At 46.3% G+C, this 23,342-nt stretch overlaps 1 pseudogene across 1 annotated transcript in view; it reads right to left on the bottom strand.

Annotated features, from left to right (window-relative positions):
• LOC143300730 (uncharacterized) overlaps positions 1-21,391 on the bottom strand; it is a 107,954-nt pseudogene extending 86,563 nt beyond the window's left edge. The window contains exons 1-2 of the transcript XR_013057687.1: positions 20,896-21,391; positions 20,656-20,688 (exon numbers count right to left, since the gene is read on the bottom strand). The product of XR_013057687.1 is annotated as an uncharacterized LOC143300730 (transcript). The remainder of the gene's footprint in view (positions 1-20,655; positions 20,689-20,895) is intronic.
• Between the last annotated feature and the right edge of the window lie 1,951 nt (positions 21,392-23,342).

Below are 23,342 nucleotides of genomic sequence, written 5' to 3' on the forward strand. Positions count from 1 at the left end.
GGACACACCAAAAGATTGGGAAAATCCTGTTTTTTATGCACAGATCTATAATTAAGTATACACGTGGAGTGATGGCCTAGAGGTAACGCGTCTGCCTTGGAAGCGAGAGAATCTGAGCGCGCTGGTTCGAATCACGGCTCAGCTGCCGATATTTTCTCCCCCTCCACTAGACCTTGAGTGGTGGTCTGGACGCTAGTCATTCGGATGAGACGATAAACCGAGGTCCCGTGTGCAGCATGCACTTAGCGCATGTAAAAGAGCCCACGGCAACAAAAGGGTTGTTCCTGGCAACATTCTGTAGAAAAATCCACTTCGAAAGGAAAAACAAATAAAACTGCACGCAGGAAAAAATACCAAAAAAAAAAAAATTTAAAAATGGGTGGCACTGTAGTGTTGCGACGCGCTCTCCCCGGGGAGAGCAGCCCGAATTTCACACAGAGAAAACTGTTGTGATAAAATGAAAATACAAATACAAAATAAACGTGCGACGAATGTCCCTGCAGGTGCTGATTGGAACGTTGTCCTTTCTCTTCGCTCTGTCCGGGATTGAGTCCACCCCCACCCCCACTCCCGCCCCAACCCACCCCCCACACTCACTCTCTCTCCCATTCTTCGCTGTCATCATATCCAGCCTGTATATATATATATATTTCTCTCTGTACATATAAAGAGAAGAAAAATGGTTTCCGTCGCTGCAACCTGTCACCATGAAAAGTGCAAAAGCACAGCGTGACACGGCGTGTGATTCAACCCATTCTTCACACCACCACCCCCTCCATCACCCCACCCCCCCGTCCTGATCGGAGGGGGGAGAGTGGGGCTCTGTCCCAAGTTTCTGACCTAAACCTCTGTGTGTGTGTGTGTGTGTGTGTGTGTGTGTGTGTGTGTGTGCGTGCATGTTGTGTGTGTGTGTGTGTGTGTGTGTGTGAGTGTGCGCGCGCGCGTCCATGTTGTGTGTGTGTGTGTGTGTGTGTGTGTGTGTACCCATTGTAAGACTAGGATACAGACAGCAGCGTGTGCCATGACAGTGCACAGACCACGTTGGGTAAAAACCCGAGGCCTTTCACCACGACGAGCGAATTGTCGTTCAATCCCAAACTTGCGGTTAGGTCAGAAACGGGGGATGACGTTGATTGTCAGGTCGTGGTTTGCACTGATAGACTCTCTCTCTCTCCCCCCCCCCCCCCCCCCCCCTCTCTCTCTCTCTTTAAAAATATTTTTCGTCTCTTCTCTTTTTTTTTCTTTATCCCTTCCAGATGGTGTGGTGTGTGAAAGCGTTGAATCACCTGGCTGTGTCAGTGTGTGCTCTTTTTTTAATTTTGCAACGGAAACCTCTGAATGAGAGAAGAGGATAAGCCCCACCCCCCTCCGCCTTCAGTGCAAGGTGAATAGCATTTCTCTGCCCCTGCAGTTGTGAAAGGCTATGGTATATACATGGGACCTTCTTGTTTATTTCCTTTTAAAGATTAATTTATCTATATTTCTTAACAGGTTGTCGGAACGGGTCGCTACGCTGACAGGCGATCAGTCATCAGTTGTTGGGGTTTTTTTGTTGTTGTTTTTTCAATTTTTCGGGGGGAGCAGTGGTGTCTGCTAGGCTCTGAATGCCTCCCCCCACCCCCCCCCCCCCCCTCCCGCCGCCACCCCACAGGTTCTGTCTCTCCTGCCGGTTGTGCCTGTCTGATTTGTGTGTGTCTATTGGCGGGAGCGATATGTGTGTGTGTGTGTGTGTGTGTGTGTGTGTGTGTGTGTGTGTGTGTGTGCAAGTCTGCTGTCTTGTCTGTCTGTATCTCCGTCTCTCCCTCTCACTGACATGCACAGCATGCACTTACGTGTGCAAACTGACACGTATGCGCACATACTGAACTCAAACGTGTACTCACACGTACGAATGCATGCGTACATGCTTTCACATATCAGCATACCCTCCCCCCAACACACACACACACACACACACACAAAGTACGCGGACACGCACTTACATAGAAGCACACACGCACAACATGCACGCACTCACGCGCGCGCGCACACACACACACACACACTAACGCAAGCGCGCACACACACATATACACAACTACACACACACATTTCTCTCTCTCTCTCTCTCTCTCTCTCTCTCTCTCTCTCTCTCTCTGTGTGTGTGTTGTTGTTGTTCTTCTTCTTCTTCAGTTTAACGTCTATCCACATAATTTGATTTCAGATGGGGAAAAAACAAAGGAGCGAGCACCAAGAACAAAGTTAACTGTAAACCTAATTAAATGAAATGTACAACTGGACTGCGAAGCAAACTTACTTTCAGAGTGTTTTTTTTAACAGCAGTACAAAATTACCAACAACATCTTGAAACGATTTTTCCGAGAATCCATGTAATAGGGCTTTGAGGCCTCACGTTCAAAGAGTACACGTGTATTCAAGAGTAGTCCTCCACGGTGACGTTTTGGCTATTTTTAGTTTTAAAAGCATGTCGTTTTAACCTGTAAACTAGTGAGATGATCTGTCTTAATTCTGATATACTGTAGTGATGGTGAAACTGAAAAACATTATGAGCTTCACATACACTTTTTAGGCACTTCCTTGGATTGTAAACAAACTGCTTTTCTGCATATCTGTTCAGATTATCCCATGATTCTTTTTTTTTTTTTTCCAATAGAACAATCTGATATAGAAAGGCAGAGAATCCGGGTGCATACTTTCTATTTCCGTACCTGCACCTTTTTTGGCAGCTTTGTCCGCTCATTCATTTGGTAAGATTCCTAGGTGTGAAGGCGCCCAACAAAATGTTATATTTGTACCTCCTAAAATTAGGTGATGCAACATCCAACTAATATTTGTTACAAGGTTAGATTTTTTTCTTCAGTTCAGTAAACTCAACGCACATAGTACCGACTTTGAAACTGCACACGTCAGCACTTGGAAAAAGGGAAAGGGGAGACCAAGAAGATAGTCTAAAGCCATAAGAACTGCAACAAGTTCGGTAGTGAAAACTGACCGGTTTTTACCGATTATTATGACTTTTCGTTTTTAAATGCTGGTATATAACAAAACCTGCACCTGCTTGTTAATCACTGAGAAGTGCTCCATCAGCATCAGCATATACCTTCTGATGACTGGTGTCACTAGTCTGCTCTGAATGCATGACCTTACAGAAGTGACGACAGTATTTGGGTTGTCTTTGTTACAAGCAGGGTGTTCAACATCAAATTTGGCTCTATTTTGTTCCCAAAGTGGACAAGACCTTTCTTTTAGCTCTTAATGATACCTGCTTTATCTCAAAGTTCGTATGTGCAAGTTCCAACAGATCTAAAGGACGAGCTTTCGCTCTTTTTTTTTTTTTTTGAAATTTGATATCAGATTTAAGCTTTACCTCATCTGCAACAGAAGTTTCACGGGTGGCCCACGTATTTCGCACATGTATGCAAGTTGTCGGAACTAAAGGGCAATTCTCCTATTTCTCTGTATGTTCCAAATGATGATGTATGGAATGGTACACCAAGAGCAAACCGACACGCCCTGCACTCTATGCTTTGCAATTCTTTCAGAAGGAAGTCAGGTGCACTGAAAAATACCTCCTGGCCACATGGTCATTTAGAACGAATAAGCGATGTCGATAAATGCTTTAAAATTATAGTATATTGTCCCCAGCTATGCTTACTGATAATTTTAGTAGATAACAGTTTCGATACCCCACCACTTCTGTAGTTGGAGTGAGTCCTGTCAATGTCTTCAGTGTCGGCAGATTCATGGGGGGCTGTTGTTTGAGGGACGTGGTGGCGGTCTCCATTCTGGGAGGGACGCTCACTCAGTCTGGCTCCGCGACTAAGCCATTATTGTCGTTAGTAGGGGGCTTAGTAGGTGGTGTCCTAAGTACGTTGAATCAGAACAGGCACCACTGAACACCACCGAAGTGACTCAGCAGCAGGGTCTCCTCTGGTGTGTGGCCTCCTGGCGACCTAATATCGATGGTTCCCTGCGGGAGTGGGGGGTGGGGTAGATAATATATAAGCTTTTTCTGGCTTTAGTTATGTGCTCAATATGTTTATTCTCTGCCTGTGTGTGTGCGTGTGTTTATGTGTCTGTGTGTATCTGTGCCTCTGTGTGTGCGTTTGTGAGCGCGTGTGTGTGCGTGCGTGTGTGTGTGCGCGCGTGTGTGTGCTTGTGTGTGTGTGTGTGTGTGCGCGCGTGCGCGTGTGTGTGTGTGCAATGGGAGGGGGTACCATGCATGTGTCAGCGCAAAAGCATGTACACATGTGTAAAATGTTCGTGTGTGGGCATCCGTGTGTGTGTGCGTGCGCGCGATCATGCTGTGCTCAAGCAGGCAGGCAGGCAGGCAGGCAGACAGACAGGCAGACAGGCAGACAGGCAGGCAGGCAGACAGTCAGACACAGCCAGACAGATCTAAGACCTTGCAGGACACAAGCAAATTAATCCACCAACCCCCTCCCCTCTGCCACCCTTGACGTCCAGACAAGACACACATGCCAGACAGACAGACCCACCTGTAGACAGACACACACACACACACACAGACAGGCAGAGAGAGGTGCGTTAGAAACTGGAAGGGTGAAACAGTAGTAACGAAGAGGGAATGTGCGAGTTGGGTGTGTGTGGAGGAGGGGAGGGGGACCGCGGGGTGGGGGGGGGGGGGGACGGCAGGAGGATCAAAGTCCACACCTCGAAGCCCACACACACACACACACACACACACACACACACACACACACTTTACTGAAAATGGCTGACTATTTATTAACAAGACTGGCCAAGACACGCGCGTTCTCTGCACTTTGATGTTACTATCTTAGAACTTTCTATTATTAATCACCCGTCAGTCTGACCAGATCTGACTTGACCCTTCTGTCTGTCAGCCACTGCTTCTTCATTCACCTCTCTCTCTCTCTCTCTCTCTCTCTCTCTCTCTCTCTCTCACACACACTCTCTCTCTCTCTCTCTCTCTCTCTTTCTCCCCTTCCCTCTCACATACACACAGACTCTCTCTCTCTCTCTCTCTCTCTCTCTGTGTGCACATTTTCATTCTATGAGTACAAGCACACAGACGCACGCACATACGCATGCACACACACACACACACACATACACACACACAAATGCACGCACATACACAACACGTATGCACATGTATACGCACACACGCACGCATGCACGTGCGCACACACACGCACGTACACATGCATACGCACAAACATACAAAACCAGCACACACACACACACACAATCTCAACCACCACCACCACCCTTTTCCTTTAAATGTCGTCGTCGACAACACATCATCATAATTAGTCGGTCAAGGAGAAGACGAGGAGAGTGAGGAAGGGTGGGGTGGAGAACGGGGAGGGAGAGGGTGAGGCGGGGAGCAAAAAAAAAAAAAAAAAAAAAAAAAAAAGCCAGACGGTCTGATGACCGTCTGATGACCCGACCCGGGCCGACTGGTAGGGCCAGCATTGTGAAAGGAAACGGGGCTGGGGTGTGGGGGGTGGGGGGGAGGGGGCCTTGGGGGTGGTGGTGGTGGAGGGTCAGGGCTGTGGAGGGTGGAGAGGGGAGGGGTAGAGAGGAGCTCTGCTGGGGTAGTAGTAGTGGTGGTAGTCTGATGATTATTATTGACAACCCACCCTTGCTCTGCTATGGCTATAACTCCCCCCCCCTCTCCCTCTCTCTCTCTCTCTCTCTCTCTATCTATCTACCCTACCCAGCTTCCTCTCTCTTCCTTCATGCCTCTGTCTGTGTCTCTTTCTCTCTCTTCTCCCCCTCCTCTTTCTCTCTCTCTCTCTCTCTCTCTCTATCTACCCTACCCAGCTTCCTCTCTCTTCCTTCATGCCTCTGTGTCTCTGTCTCTCTCTTTTTCCCCTCCTCTCTCTCTCTCTATCTACCCTACCCAGCTTCCTCTCTCTTCCTTCATGCCTCTGTGTCTCTGTCTCTCTCTTTTTCCCCTCCTCTCTCTCTCTCTATCTACCCTACCCAGCTTCCTCTCTCTTCCTTCATGCCTCTGTGTCTCTGTCTCTCTTTTTCCCTCCTCTCTCTCTCTCTCTCTCTCTCTCTCTATCTACCCTACCCAGCTTCCTCTCTCTTCCTTCATGCCTCTGTCTGTGTCTCTTTCTCTCTCTTCTCCCCCTCCTCTTTCTCTCTCTCTCTCTCCCCTCTCCAGCTTCTTCTCCCTTCCTTCATGCTTCTCTCTCTCTGTCTGTCTCTCTCTTCTCCCCCTCCCTCTCTCTCTCTCTATCTACCCTACCCAGCTTCCTCTCTCTCTTCCTTCATGCCTCTGTCTGTGTCTCTTTCTCTCTCTTTTTCCCCTCCTCTCTCTCTCTCTCTCTATCTACCCAGCTTCCTCTCTCTTCCTTCATGCCTCTGTGTCTCTGTCTCTCTCTTTTTCCCCTCCTCTCTCTCTCTCTCTATCTACCCTACCCAGCTTCCTCTCTCTCTTCCTTCATGCCTCTGTCTGTGTCTCTTTCTCTCTCTTTTCCCCCCTCCTCTTTCTCTCTCTCTCTACCCACTCCAGCTTCTTCTCCCTTCCTTCATGCTTCTCTCTCTCTCTCTGCCTGTCTCTCTCTTTTCCCCCTCCTCTCTCTCTCTCTCTGCCTTCTCCAGCCTCCTCCCCCCCCCACCTTCACCCCCCTTCTCTCTGCCTTCTCCAGCTTTCTCTCTCTTCTTTCATGACAACCCCCTCCCACCCCACCCCCACCCCCTCTCTCCCTCTCTGTCCGTCTGATCCGGATCTGCAGCAGACGCTTCATCCGCACTCCATCATTAGAGACAAGTCCTGCACGTCCGGTGGGCGAGAAGTGAAAGAGGAAGACAGAGAGACAAGGAAACACACACACACACACACACACACACACACACACACACACCACACACACACACACACACGTGTAAAGGCACACACACACACACACACACACACACACACACGCACACACACTCTCTCTCTCTCTCTCTCTCTCTCTCTTTCTCTCGCACGCACGCACACATACACACACACACACACACACACGAACAAACACACACACACACACAAACACACACACACACACAATATATATACACACTCATACATGCAAGCATACCCTTGGAGAACGACACACCACCTTCAAAATGTCAAACGTCCTTCCTTCCTTCCTGCCAGCTCTAAAACAACGAGGGTGGGCAACATCGAGCCCAGTAGCAGAGAGACAAGCAGGCAGGAGGGGGGCAGGGCAGGGCAGGCAGCAGGTTGGCATGCAGGTAGGGAGAGGCAGACAGACCCCCTCCTCGCCCCCTCCCCCCCCCCACCCCCAGGAAAAAAAAAGCCAGGCAGACAGACATGCCACTCCCTTCAACCCCCTCTCACACCACCCTCACACCCACCCCCAACAAACCTAACACCTCTGCCCCCACCCATCAGAAGCAACAGACTGACCGAATGCAATTAATAGAGTAGGAAAGTAAGGCCCACCAAAAACTCTTTACCCAAGTAGAAGCCACATGAGGAGATATATATATATATATATATATATATATATATATATATATATATATATATATATATACGTACGTACGTGTGTGTGTGTGTGTGTGTGTGTGTGTGTGTGTGTGTGTGTGTGTGACACAGACTTGCCAACTGCAATCCCAATGTCCCCTCCCCTCACCAACCACGAGATCTCTCCTCCCGCCAGGAGTGTCCTCATAACTCAGGTCGTCTGGATGGTGGGGGTGGTGGTGGAGGTGGTGTAGGGGGATTGGTGGGGGGGGGGGGAGGGAGCATGAGAGAGAGAGAGGGGGGGGGGGGGGAAGGGAGCTCCACTCTCACCACCACTTCCAGCCTAATAACCATTCTCTCAAAGCACTCACCGCCCTCACACAATGGACAGACATGTACAGTGATGTAAAGTAAGCATTTAATTCAGTGCTTCACACACACAAACACCCAAACCACCCAAAACACACAAACAATTCTTCTCCCTTAACTCAGAGCCCAGGTCATTAGGAACCCCACCCCCACCCCCCCCCACCCCCCAAAGAACTGTTCACCAGATTCCTCCAGGTCTGTCGGCTGTGTGTCAAAGCCTGGGTCTCTGCAAATGCATTTTCTGTCCATTCTGTAATGCTGTCAGTCCATCGTTTGTTGCTGCTGTTGCCTGTTGTTGTTTTGGGTGGGTGGGTGGGGGTGTTGTTTTGGGGTTTTTTTTGTCTGTCCGTCTCCCTCACAACACAAACACACACACACACACCTTCCGAAAGTCTTTCCAATGGACATCCCCTTTGCCGCTCCCGAACAAAAAAAAAAAAAACACAAAAAAAACAACAAAAAACCAAAAAAAACCAACCAACCAACAGTGATAAACTCTAGGGAGAGCTGGGCAGTACAAGGTCTCCAGAGAAGATGCCACCCTCTGTCAAGTGTTTCGGCTAAAAACCACCCGGCTAACTAAAAAAAGTCTTGTCGCTTATCTTTCTTTTCTTTTCTTCTCCTCCCTTTCAAGCTCTACCCCCACCCACCAACATTAAGTAGGTACTTCTTTCAGATCTGAATCGATGTGTTATGGGAATGGTGTGGGTGGGAAAGGAGGGGGTCCACTCACCATTGATAAATATACTATCGTTCTGTTTCTCTTCTTGGGGGGGTCAATATGTGTGTGTGTGTGTGTGTGTGTGTGTGTGTGTGTGTGTGTGTGTGGGAGAGAGAGAGAGAGAGACAGAGAGAGAGAGAGAGAGAGAGGGAGGGAGAGAGAGGGAGAGAGAGAGACAGAAAACTTGGACTGTTTTCATGTACGTCGGCTTTGGACCCCAACACAAAAGGTCTCTGGGAACGGGAGGAGCTCAAATCTACGGCTCATCATGTGCATCCTGTAAGCAGAGGAGCTGACAATGGACACTGAGTGTTCAAACACGCGTGCACACACCCTACATACATTTCTTGTATTCAACAATGTGTAAAGCCATATGGTGAACCAAAGCTGTCAGAAAGAAAGACATGCAGACAGACAGACAGACAGACAGACAGAGAGAGAGAAGAGTGTGTGTGTGTGTGTGTGTGTGTGTGTGTGTGTGTGTGTGTGTACGTGTGTGTGTGTGTGTGTGTGTGTGTGTGTGTGTGTGTGTGTGTGTACGTGTGTGTGTGTGTGTGTAGCCCAGTTGACCAACAAACAGAGATACGAACAAGTGAACAATAAAATTTACAAACCAGCAAAAAAAAAAAACAACAAAAACAAACAGATATGACTGCCAGGACTGGAGATTTCAGAAAATAATCAAACTTAAAAAAACAAATGATCATAAAAACTCTGACGGAATGCAGCCATGTTTATCAATTACAACACTTCAAAAGAAGAATTTATAAACATTTTTTGTAAGCATGTAAATAAACTAGAATCCAGCTATGAAATTGTGGGGGAAAGAATCAAACAACAAAAAGTAAAAAGTAAAAAAAAAACTTCGTGAGATTTCACCCATCACCACACACACTTTACTTGAAATCCTCAACACAGGACAGACCCTTACCACCCTCCCCACACAGACAGACCATTACCACCCTCCCCACACAGACCGACCCTTACCACCCTCCCCACACAGACAGACCATTACCACCCTCCCCACACAGACAGACCATTACCACCCTCCCCACACAGACCCTTACCACCCTCCCACACAGACAGACCATTACACCCTCCCCACACAGACATTACCACCTCCCACACAGACCATTACCACCCTCCCCACACCAGACACTTTACTTAAAAACTGAATCCAGCTACAATTTACACATCAACCACAAAGAAGACCGTATTCCACCCTCCCACACACACTACTGAAATCCTCCAACACAGGGCAGACCTTACCACCCTCCCCACACAGACAGACCATTACCACCCTCCCCACACAGACAACCATTACTACCCTCCCCCACAGACGACCATTACCACCCTCCCCACACAGACAGACCATTACCACCCTCCCCACACAGACCATTACCACCCTCCCCACACAGACCATTACCACCCTCCCCACACCAGACACACTTTACTTGAAATCCTCAACACAGACACACCATTACCACCCTCCCCACACAGACAGACCATTACCACCCTCCCCACACAGACACACCATTACCACCCTCCCCACACAGACAGACCATTACCACCCTCCCCACACAGACACACCATTACCACCCTCCCCACACAGACACACCATTACCACCCTCCCCACACAGACAGACCATTACCACCCTCCCCACACAGACACACCATTACCACCCTCCCCACACCAGACACACCATTACCACCCTCACCACACAGACACACCATTACCACCCTCCACACCAGACACACCATTACCACCATCCCCACACAGACAGACCCTTACCACCCTCCCCACACAGACACACCATTACCACCCTCCCCACACCAGACAGACCATTACCACCCTCCCCACACCAGACACACCATTACCACCCTCCCCACACAGACAGACCATTACCACCCTCCAAACACAGACAATTACCACCCTCCCCACACAGGCACACCATTACCACCCTCCCCACACAGACACACCATTACCACCCTCCCCACACCAGACACACCATTACCACCCTCCCCACACCAGACACACCATTACCACCCTCCCCACAGACACACCATTACCACCCTCCCCACACAGACACACCATTACCACCCTCCCCACACCAGACACACCATTACCACCCTCCCCACACCAGACACAATATACACACATCCAGCTTCAATCCAGCATCCACAAAGTTACTTTGTTGTACACACACACACACACACACACACACACACACACAATTATCCACTCACCCGCGACACGCACACATACACACGCGCGCACACCTTCGAGTGCAACATCAGCAGTCATCTTCAACTCTGATTCTTCATCGACGAACTCAAGCCAAAAGTGATATAAATCTCTCTCTCTCTCCCTCCACACACACACACACACGCACACACACACACTGTTTTTAGTTAATATAAAGTTCTATTAACATAAATCGTAGCAGGCCGCATTCAGTGTGTCTAACTTTCCGCCTCTCCTTAACACATAATATAGACTTGAAGATCAACCTCGCACCCTCCAACTTCCCCCTAACCACCCACCTCCCCCCTCTCCTTCCCTTCCCCCCTCCCCAACAACCCCCCCCCCCCCTCCTCCCTTCCCTTCCCCATCACCTACCCCACCTCGATGCACCCCCACCCCCACACCCTTCACACCACCCACAGGTCTATATATACTAGTTTTGCATTCCACTGCACAGTGCATGCATGCTACATGGAGTGACGTGAGTGAACTCCCCCCCCCCTCCCCTCCGTCCATCCCTCCCACCCTCCCCTCCACCCACCCCTCGCTCCACTTCTTCTCACACAGAGGAGCAGGTGTCCTCCTGGGTCATAACGACCTCCACTCCCTAAACTTGGGATTGAGAGGGGGGGATTTCTTCACGTGCCTTCCTGCCTGACTGGGAATTTTTTGTTTTTCATCCCCCATCCTCCTCCCCCCCCCCCCCCCCCCCCCTCCCCCAATGCGAACATTATTACACAATTATCCAATAACTATTCATGTATAACTACACTGAACAGGCATTATGTTCATCAACAAACAAACAAAAAACAACAGAACATCATTCCATAGACATGCACATAGACAATGACACACACGCACACAAACGCGCGCGCGCGCGCGCACACACACACACACACAAGCGAAAACCGACAAATACACAGACTAACAGACACAAAAATAAGAGAAACAGACAGACAGACTAGACAGAGAGACCTAGACAAACAGAAAGGAAGGCGTGAGAGACAGAATGATACAAGAATCTTTTCATTTTAAGCCCCCAACTGGAGCAGAGGAGGTAATATCGTATTTATAGAACAATGTAAAAATTTTTAAAAATTATAAAAAAACAAAACAAACAACAATGAATATGCCACAAACAACACTACACTAGTGAAACAAAATAAATAAATAAATGAATAAATAAGTGATTTATCTATAAAAAAAAACAAAAACAAAAAAAAAAACCCCCCCAAAAAAACCATACAAACAAAATACAATGACTCATGATAGAATATATTCAACAGTATTTGAAAGACTGAGAGGGAATATATAATCGATCATCATCATGGTATGTCTCAATCTAAAAAAAAAAAGAAAAGAAAAAAAAAAGTGAATTTATAATATTATTACACCATTATAAACTCCACACAGTACAATACAATCAGCACTAAAAAAAAATGAAAACAGCACTTAGGACAGGGCAATGCACTGGGAATTCCCTGAAAATGCATACACAACACAACAATCACACAAGATCAATATTCCATTTAAGCTATGGAGACTAAAACATTTTACTATTGGAGACAAAACACAATATTACATGGCCAGCTGTGTGTGATCTTGGTTCATGACTGAACTGGGGGGGGGAAAAAACCCACCTGAAACTAGCTGGATCACTCGCCAACTAACAGAATTTTCCAGTGTGTGTGTGTGTGTGTGTGCATGTGCACACGCATGTGTGTGCATGTGCATCTACACACATTGCGAGCATGCATGTGTTTGAATGTGTGTCTGTGTGCATGTGTGTGCATGCATGCAGGTGTGTGTACATGTATGCGTGCCTGCCTGCCTCCATTCATATGTGCATGTGTTCATGTGTATGCATGGATACATGTGTGGGAGCGTGGGAGCCTGTTTCTTCTTGTTCACTAATTTAAACTGACCATTCACCACAAGGCAATTCAATTCAATTTTAAATACAAGTGCACACACATTATGTGCAAACATATATAGTTGTCTATCTCAGTGATTCTTTTTTTGTTTTTTAGCAATAGCACATGTTTAAAACATCAATTTCAACAGTCATTCTACTGAAACTGACGTTCCAAACTGGTGCACATGTATAGTGCAGCTGTCTTATCCAATTTCATAGATTCTTCACCAAGTCAAAGAAAAAAGAAATAAGTATAAAGAAATACATAGATTAAAAAAAATAACTTTTTTTTTTTTTTTAAAGAATAAAAATCTAAACCACATTTGTGTAGAAAACAACAAAATAAAAACAGAAACCTTCAACTTTAACATCTCCCATCCTCCAAGTGAATATGCGCACGCACACACACACACACACACACACACACACACACACTCACTTACTCCCCACACACTCACAAGTACATGTATGCCTATGTACTGCACACACACACACACACACACACACACCTGTAGCTATGTCCACACACACACACACACACATACACACAACAACAACAACAACAACTTCAACACATACATGCATATTGTGTACATGTACAAGTGAGCACATGCATATAGTTTTTTTAAAACACACACACACACACACACACACACACACACACACACACACACACACATAATTTCATTATCAACACGCATGTGTACACGCAACATTTATAATCAAAAGCATGTACGTACACATCACACACACACACACACACACACGCACACGCACACGAACATGTGCATGGGCACACAAACACAAACACACACACGCACACAAATATATGTATACACACAACACACACACACACATACAATGCACAACACAATTATTATGAACACATACACACATGTAGAGAGATAAGGGATGTGAGCCAAGTGCATCGCTTTGACGCTTTTTTTTTTTCTCTCTCTCTCTCCTTAAATACATGTGCAAGAATATCTGTGCTCTCTGCTTTCTAAGCAGCATTGGCACAGGAGATGACTTGGCAAGCGCTCATATAGTCTTAGCCTATAACGAAGTTAAATTATTTTCTGTGGGGTAAACAACAGAAGAAAGCAGTGGATGGAAAACTGAAGGTTTTGGTGGTGATGGTGGTGTTTGTGGGGGGGAACAGAAGGTCAAAGGTGTAAATAAAATTTGTTTGGGAGTTGGTTGTTCGTTAGTTTTGTTTTTGTTTAAGTCGAAACATGAACTTGTAAACTTATAAGTGTTACCTTACTATCAAAAGCACTAACAAGAAATATATATAGATGTTTTCAATTTCTTTCTTCTTTTTTTTTTTTTTTTTTAAGTGTGTATCACAAGTCAGTCTTGAAGGCCTTCTCTCCCTTGTTTGATATCATGTTATTAGTAAATATTATATCAATACGAAACTTGGAAATTTATATTTCATTTGAACTTTTTAACTGATTTAATAACAATACAGCACAATACTATTCTGTCCACCCCCTCCCCTTTCCCAGCCCCCATCCGTCTCCCTCAACACCCTCTTTGTGTCACACACACACACACACACACACCAATCTCCCTCAACACCCTCTGTGTCACACACACACACACACACACACACACACACACCAATCTCCCTCAACACCCTCTGTGTCACACACACACACACACACACACACACACACACACACACACACACACACACACCAATCTCCCTCAACACCCTCTGTGTCACACACACACACACACACACACACACACACACACACACACACACACACACACACCAATCTCCCTCAACACCCTCTGTTTCACACACACACACACTACACAAACACACACACTACGCAAACACAGACATGCAACGACCATGTTTGCAATGCATACATATATATATATATATATATATATATATATATATATATATATATATATGTACATACATGCCCGTAGGCTTTGCACGTAAAGCATGTGCAGGCACACGCACGCACGCACGCACACACACACACACACACACACACACACACACTCAGAAGATACACACAGGCACATGCCCACACACACCACAAACACTCTCCCTTCTTCTCCCTCTGCCTCAATGGTAAAAATCAAACACCATGAAAACCAAAATAAGAAACACAATTGTGTTGTTGTTGTTTTTCACTAAAAAAAAAAAAAAATAAAAAAAAAAACACACACATAATGAAAGTGTCACAAATCTGATCCCTTCCACTGCTCAGTGATGATCAATGTGCCCACTGTCCAAAAGGGATGGAAGAAAGGGAGGGGTGAGATGACAGAGAGCTTCAGTTTCAGTAGCTCAAGGAGGCGTCACTGCGTTCGGACAAATCCATATACGCTACACCACATCTGCCAAGCAGATGCCTGACCAGCAGCGTAACCCAACGCGCTTAGTCAGGCCTTGGTGAATAAATGATAGATAAGCTTACACAAATAAATAAATAAATAATAAATAATAACTATAATGTAAAAAAAAAAAAAAAAGCAAATAGATGTAAAACATTAAGACACACATTCACATATACACCCACACATGCATAACAGATATGCACCGAACACGCAGTTTCACAGATATGAAAGCACAGTCAAATACATATAAACGTACATGAGCTCCAACACACACACACACACACACACCACACACATTACCCTGCACCTCCTCTACCCCCCTCCTCCACACACTCATTTCTAGTCTACGTATCACAGCTTCCACGGCACACACACACACACACACACACACACACACACACACACACAGAGATGACTGTGACAGAGAACGGGTGTCAACTGACAACAGTCAGGATTCAGTGAGGACGTGAGTCAGGAGAGTGAAACTTGTGCCCTGGATGAGACCAAGAACCGCTGACTCGGTAGTGGAGGTTTCGTTTGTCAAGTTGACACCACTGCAAAGAGCATCTTTGATCTTCAATCATAATAATAATAATAATAATGGTATTTATATAGCGCTGGATCTTGTGCAGAGACAAATCAAAGCGCTTTCGCACCAGTCATTCACACGCATGCATAACTCTAAAACTGTAGAAACAAAAGACAAGGAAGGCTTTTTTGGGAAGAGGTGGGTTTTAAGGCCAGACTTGAAAGAGCTGAGTGTGGAGACTTGACGAAGCGAAAGAGGAAGTTCATTCCAATCGTAAGGTCCAGAAACAGAGAAAGAACGGCGGCCAACAGTTGAGTGTTTGAATCTGGGTATGCGTGAACAGAGTGGATCCGAAGCCGATCGTAGTGAGTGAGATGGAGTGTAGAGGTGAAGGCAGCCGCAGAGATAGGAAGGGGCAGTTTTGTTAATGCATCTATAACATAGAGTGCCGATCTTGTACTTTATTCGGTGTGAGACAGGGAGCTAGTGGAGATGTTGCAAAAGAGTAGAGATGTGCTCAGATCTTTTCTTTCTGAGGACGAGCCGGGCAGCAGAGTTTTTTTATATGTGCTGAAGGGACTGAATGGATGAAGCAGGCAAACCAGACAATAGAGTTACAGTAGTCAAGGCGAGAGAGAATGAGAGAAACAACAAGTCTAGATGTTGCGTCAGTGGACAGATATTTCCTTGCACACACATGGTCACCTCATTTTGCTTATAAATGACTTGTGGCCGTGCTGCCCAACTGTACTCCCTCCTCACCTTCTGTATAAAACTGTTACCATAATATATCAAGGTTGCCAAGAAACAGTTATAAATAAAAGTGAGCTAAAGAGATAAGCATGTACACACACACACACAGTGATAATGACTGGGAAACCAGGGTTATCACTGGTATAAATTTAATATTAAGCAGGCTTATATTGTTGATTGTTCACCCATGGCCATGTGAATATAATAAGCTCAGTTTCTCATATGTGTGTGTGTGTGTGTGTGTGTGTGTGTGTGTGTGTGTGTGTGTGTGTGTGTGTATGTGTGTGTGTCTGTGTGTGTGTGTGTGTGTGTGTGTGTACAGCAATATATATATATATATATAGATAGACAGATAGATAGATAGATAGATAGATAGATAGATAGATAGATAGATAGATAGATAGATAGATAGATAAGCTGATGTATGTGTATATTCTTTACCGACAAGCCAACTGCATGCAAACTCCAACGTTCAAGCTGGCTAAACAGTATGTGCCCAGTTCATGGCAAGCTACTCTGCAGTGGAAACCAGTATTTTCCCCAGAAAACATCATTCCAAAATTTATCATATGAACAGTCTACTTGCAATGAATGACAAAAGAGCATCAACAAGTATAAGCTTTAAGCTTGCTGATGCTCTTTTGTCATTCATTGCATTGTAATCATGTGTATTGTTGAATAATTAAAGATTATTTAAACCAACAGTCTACTTGTTTTTTTTTGTGTGTGTTTTATTTCCCTTTTCATTTACACTATAGGCAGCACACACACACACACACACACACACACAAACACACACACACACACACAGGTAGTGCTCAGCACTATCAACGGACAGACCATCCCCTCTACACTGTCTCCACAGCACCTTCTTCTGCCATTCCATTAATTTGTGAAGTTACTTACAGTCAAAAACAATCTGATCTTTGAATGACATCGGTAGATGCGCTTTAGCGCTGTAACTGTAAGTCTACTTGCTCACGACCCAAACATGCCTTTTTCTCTTTTCTTTTTATATAACCCGATGCTTTATAATATCAAATACAGAACACATTTTGATGATTTAGAACTTTTTGAAGCGTGCGTCACAAGTCTTCAAAGGCCTTCAATAATATCATGAAATTCCACTTACTGACTCAGATAAATCTGTTGTGCCAGTGATACAATAGAAGAACTACACAATTATAGTCACACCCATCTGCACAGAATGCCAGCACTGAGGCAGTAGCAGCAGAAAAGGCCAAGGTCAGCGGGTGCAGGGTCTTTTTTTTTTCTTTTTTTTTTTTTTCTTTTTTTAAGAAGAATAACAAATATTTAAATATTTGGTTGGTTGATTTGAGACTTGTCACTAATTCATTCATACCTGCTGATCTTCAGTACCACAGACAAATTTCAAAGAACAGATTGCCATGCTATATTATAATGTTACTTATGTATCAATTTCAATGACTTCAGCAGCAGTATACACAATTTTTCCTTTAAGACGGAATGAGAAGTTGTGCACAAGGCACGGACATTCACTCCACCAGTCACACACACTGACAGACACGGACATTCACTCCACCAGTCACACAGACTGACAGACACGGACATTCACTCCACCAGTCACACACACTGACAGTCACGGACATTCACTCCACCAGTCACACACACTGACAGACAGGACATTCACTCCACCAGTCACACACACTGACAGACACGGACATTCACTCCACCAGTCACACACACTGACAGACACGGACATTCACTCCACCAGTCACACACACTGACAGTCACGGACATTCACTCCACCAGTCACACACACTGACAGACACGGACATTCACTCCACCAGTCACACACACTGACAGACACGGACATTCACTCCACCAGTCACACACACTGACAGACACGGACATTCACTCCACCAGTCACACACACTGACAGACACGGACATTCACTCCACCAGTCACACAGACTGACAGACACGGACATTCACTCCACCAGTCACACACACTGACAGACACGGACATTCACTCCACCAGTCACACACACTGACAGACACGGACATTCACTCCACCAGTCACACACACTGACAGACACGGACATTCACTCCACCAGTCACACACACTGACAGACACGGACATTCACTCCACCAGTCACACACACTGACAGTCACGGACATTCACTCCACCAGTCACACACACTGACAAGACACGGACATTCACTCCACCAGTCACACACGCTGACAGACACGGACATTCACTCCACCAGTCACACACACTGACAGACACGGACATTCATTCCACCAGTCACACAGACTGACAGACACGAACATTCACTCCACCAGTCACACAGACTGACAGACACGGACATTCACTCCACCAGTCACACAGACTGACACTGACAGACACGGACATTCACTCCACCAGTCACACACACTGACAGTCACGGACATTCACTCCACCAGTCACACACACTGACAGACACGGACATTCACTCCACCAGTCACACACACTGACAGACACGGACATTCACTCCACCAGTCACACACGCTGACAGACACGGACATTCACTCCACCAGTCACACACACTGACAGACACGGACATTCACTCCACCAGTCACACACACTGACAGACACGGACATTCACTCCACCAGTCACACACACTGACAGACACGGACATTCACTCCACCAGTCACACACACTGACAGTCACGGACATTCACTCCACCAGTCACACACACTGACAGACACGGACATTCACTCCACCAGTCACACACACTGACAGACACGGACATTCACTCCACCAGTCACACAGACTGACAGTCACGGACATTCACTCCACCAGTCACACACACTGACAGACACGGACATTCATTCCACCAGTCACACACACTGACACTGACAGACACAGACATTCACTCCACCAGTCACACAGACTGACAGACACAGACATTCACTCCACCAGTCACACAGACTGACAGACACGGACATTCATTCCACCAGTCACACAGACTGACAGTCACGGACATTCACTCCACCAGTCACACACACTGACAGACACGGACATTCACTCCACCAGTCACACACACTGACAGACACGGACATTCACTCCACCAGTCACACACACTGACAGACACGGACATTCACTCCACCAGTCACACACACTGACAGAGGAGTGAAGGGGAAGAAATATGGATGTGTCCATAGACAGCCATTTGAGCATGGGGCCAACTAGTACCAATGAAACAGTATGGAATTTATCCTGACAGTGAAGACAAGGAAAAAGACTTTAAACACAGTGGAAGTGTGTATCCCTTTGGTCACACGCACGCACACACACACACGCACGCACGCACGCACGCACACACACACACTGATATATAAATTATAATACTAACAAATAAAACATTGTATTTAACTCTTTGTTATTTTGTCACATACCATCGCAAACAACCAGCTGATTGGTACTGTGGTCAAATAATTTTTTGCCGCACTGGTATTCAGGATCAGTCACAAATTTCAAAGATCTGCACACCCTGCTATCATTTGCTTTCATTTTCAAACACGTGTGTGAATGTACACCATCAATGTGCAAATTTCCTGTGTCCCCATCTAGATTTATTTTTTCACAATACAATACACTCCTTGACACTTAATTCCAGATGTCCTTAACATTTTACAAAATACAGAACATGAGAGTGGACACACCATGAGAAAGACCGAGACAGACAGACAGACAGACCCGACCAGACCAGACCAAAGACATGCATCAGGAAAGACAGAACGGCATCGCTTTGCATGCAGGCAGTATGGCCACCCCCACCCCCCTCCCCCCTGTCTGCCAGCTACACTGACAGAGCACTGCAGAGATTACGTAAGCTGCATGCGCTAATATTAGATGACATACACACACACACACACACACAGAGAGAGAGAGAGAGAGAGAGAGAGAGAGAGAGAGAGAGAGATCACAATGCAGAATCTTGTATTTTAAGTTACAGTAACTCTGAAATCCCCTTTAGCAAGCACCGAGACGATGTCTCAAGACCAAACCTTCCCGTTTTTTAATTTCTTTTTTTCTTGTTTGTTTCTTTCTTTGTTTTGTTGTTGTTGTTGTTGTTTTTTAAATGAACTTAACCTGGTCACAGCCGATGACGTCAGTCAGACAGAAAGTAGACGAACAGAAAACAAAAAAAACTTGTACGAAAATGGAATGGGGGGGTGAGGGGGGGGGAAGGAGGGAAGAAGAGTCGTACTGACAAGCAACGTGACGATTCACGAAAGTACAAGTAGGACTCACCGTTTGCGACGACTGTGTTATATAACAGCAATGCTGAAAAAGAAAACAGGAGTCAAATGAACATTAAATAATTCTTTGTCAGAAAGGCGTGTTTCCAATCTGACCGGAAGTTAAAAAACAAAAATAAAAAAAAACACTCTCCCCTCGTACAGGCCCTACCCCCCTACCCCCACCCTCCACTTTCTCATTGTGCATAAATCATACCGAACGGAGGAGTAATAACGGGCGAAACAAACTTACCAAAGAGTCCAAAACAAAATAGCATGTCGAGTTGATGGGAAACTCGCCCCGCTGCCGATGTTGATGCATACAGTCCCGAGTCTTCGTACACTGTTCATAAATAAAGTATCTACGATTTAGCACCTTGCACAACTGTTCGCTCGACCGCCATCACTTCTGTGTGAAGTGCGCACTGCACTGTCTGCGCAAGTCTCGGCCCAGCCGTTCACATGCAGACAGTGTTGTATGCGTGAGGCCCTGTGAGGGGGCCAGACAGGCGAATTGTTTGACATTCCACCGCCAAAGAAATCGTTCTTCAAACTCTCACAGACCAAACTGATTACAACGCGTGACTCCACTAAAATTCAAACATCAACCCAGACTCTTCTTTTGGTTCAAGAAAAGCGTTGTGTGGTTTAATCCAAACGTGTCTGGTGGTAAATCCGGCCCCTGCCCGATCCCCGCACAAAGGAAAAGCATACGGATTGTTAGTGTCTGCGGTGTGCGCAAAACGAGGCCAAGGGTACAGTGACTAGTGCCGAGCCCAGACAAAAAAAAAAAAAAAAAAAAAAAGTAAGTACGTACGTACTGTCGCGTGTGGCTGCAGAAATCGTGCACGCCAGCGACCAAAGTTTGACCACACAACAGTGCGATCGCTCACACTCGAATATTCGCCTGAAAAGTTTTCCTGACCTTGTTTTGTCTTCTTTAAAACTCACGATTTCTTAGTGAATGGGGATCGTGGAATGCTGAAGTTACGGGGGAAGGAGGAGGAGCAGGAGGAATAGCACACACACACACACACACACACACACACACACACACACACACACACACGAGCGCGCACTGACACACACACACACACACACACACACACACACACACACACACACAGAAACAGCAACAGGCAAGCAGTACGCGGGGTCACTCACACCACTCTACCACCGCGGATCCCCGTGCGGTTAAAAAACAACAAAAAAAAAAACACCACATAATAATAAGAAGAAGAACATATTAGAAATAAAAAGCCTTGCACACATGAACACACACCACCACGCAGCACGCATGCACACAGCAAGCACTCAAAAGGAGAGAGAGAGAGAGAAATGTTTTTTTTTAAATAAAGCAGGCCTCAGTGTAGAGCGGCGTGCACACATATCACAGGCAGGAATCACACAATTAACTGGTCGCGGCGTCCGCGTAGCGCCCAGCCCGTGATAATAACATAAGTGAGCTCACTGCACAAAAATAAAACAAATACACACACACAAAAAAAAATAAACGAACAAACGAAATAAACAACCAACCAACTCCCCCTCCGAGTCCGCCCCTCTCCCCCCTCTCCCCTCTCCACCCCTCTCCCGGCCCCCCAGCCACCCAAGAACTGTCAGGTAAAGGGGGCGTGTCGTCAATGCACACACAACTGAACCTAAACTGCACCACCACCAGCATGTACCATTCAAGCAGGAATCAAATTCCTTTTGGCAGGCTGATCCTATTCTCTCTCTCTCTCTCTCTCTCTCTCTCTCTCTCTCTCTCTCTCTCTGTCTCTCTCTCTCTGTCTCTGTCTCTCTCTCTCTGTGTCTCTCTCTCTCTCTCTGTCTATCTCTGTCTCTGTCTCTGTCTCTCTCTCTATGTCTCTCTCTCTTCCTCTCTGTCTCTATCTCTGTCTCTGTCTCTGTCTCTCTGTCTCTCTCTCTCTCTCTCTGTCTCTGTCTCTCTGTCTCTCTCTCTCTCTCTCTCGACACAAGAGTTCGACACACTGGAGTGAGGAGAGGATTGAGGTAGGGGAGGTGGTATATAGGGGTGGCCGTAATGGTGGTGGTGGGATTAAAGTGGAGGAGTTGGGGGGGGGGGGGTGGGAGGAAGTAGGGGGGAGGAGTCAGTCGAGGGGTGGGTGGGGGAGGGGGGGAAGGGGTGGTGACAGGGGGTTAGGGGACGGAAGGAGTGGGGTGTGATGGAGAGTGAAATGGTTTGTAGAGGAGATGGACGGTAAGGGGGTGAGGGGTTGGGGGGGGGGGGGGCAAGGGGGGGGAATTGGGGGGCGGGGGGGGGTATAGGGGAGGGGGAAGAGCAGACAACAACGATACACACAAACCCCAAAAGCTTTCGACATTTCGGTGCTTGTTTAGGTGCAGTCTTGTGACAGCTGTCAATCTTCGAGTGTGTCTGTCCGTGCCGTTGTCTGTTTAATGCGGCAGGCGCGCGACCGACTTTGTAGCTCCATTTTTTAATCTTGTTTGTTTTTTGTTGTTGTTTTTTTTTTTTTATTAAGACCTGGCCGAGGGTAAACCGACACAATCTGCACCTCTCTGAACTCAGCCTATCCCGCCATGCAGTAAGGGTTTGGATTTTTCTGTTCGTCTATCTGTCTCTGTGTCTGTCTGTCTCTCCAAACACCCAAACACAGATTGTTAAATATGATCATATATTGTTTTGTGTTGGGTTTTTTTGTTTGTTTTGTTTTT

This window comes from Babylonia areolata, chromosome 26 (assembly GCF_041734735.1).
Source record: "Babylonia areolata isolate BAREFJ2019XMU chromosome 26, ASM4173473v1, whole genome shotgun sequence".
NCBI lineage: Eukaryota > Metazoa > Mollusca > Gastropoda > Neogastropoda > Buccinidae > Babylonia > Babylonia areolata.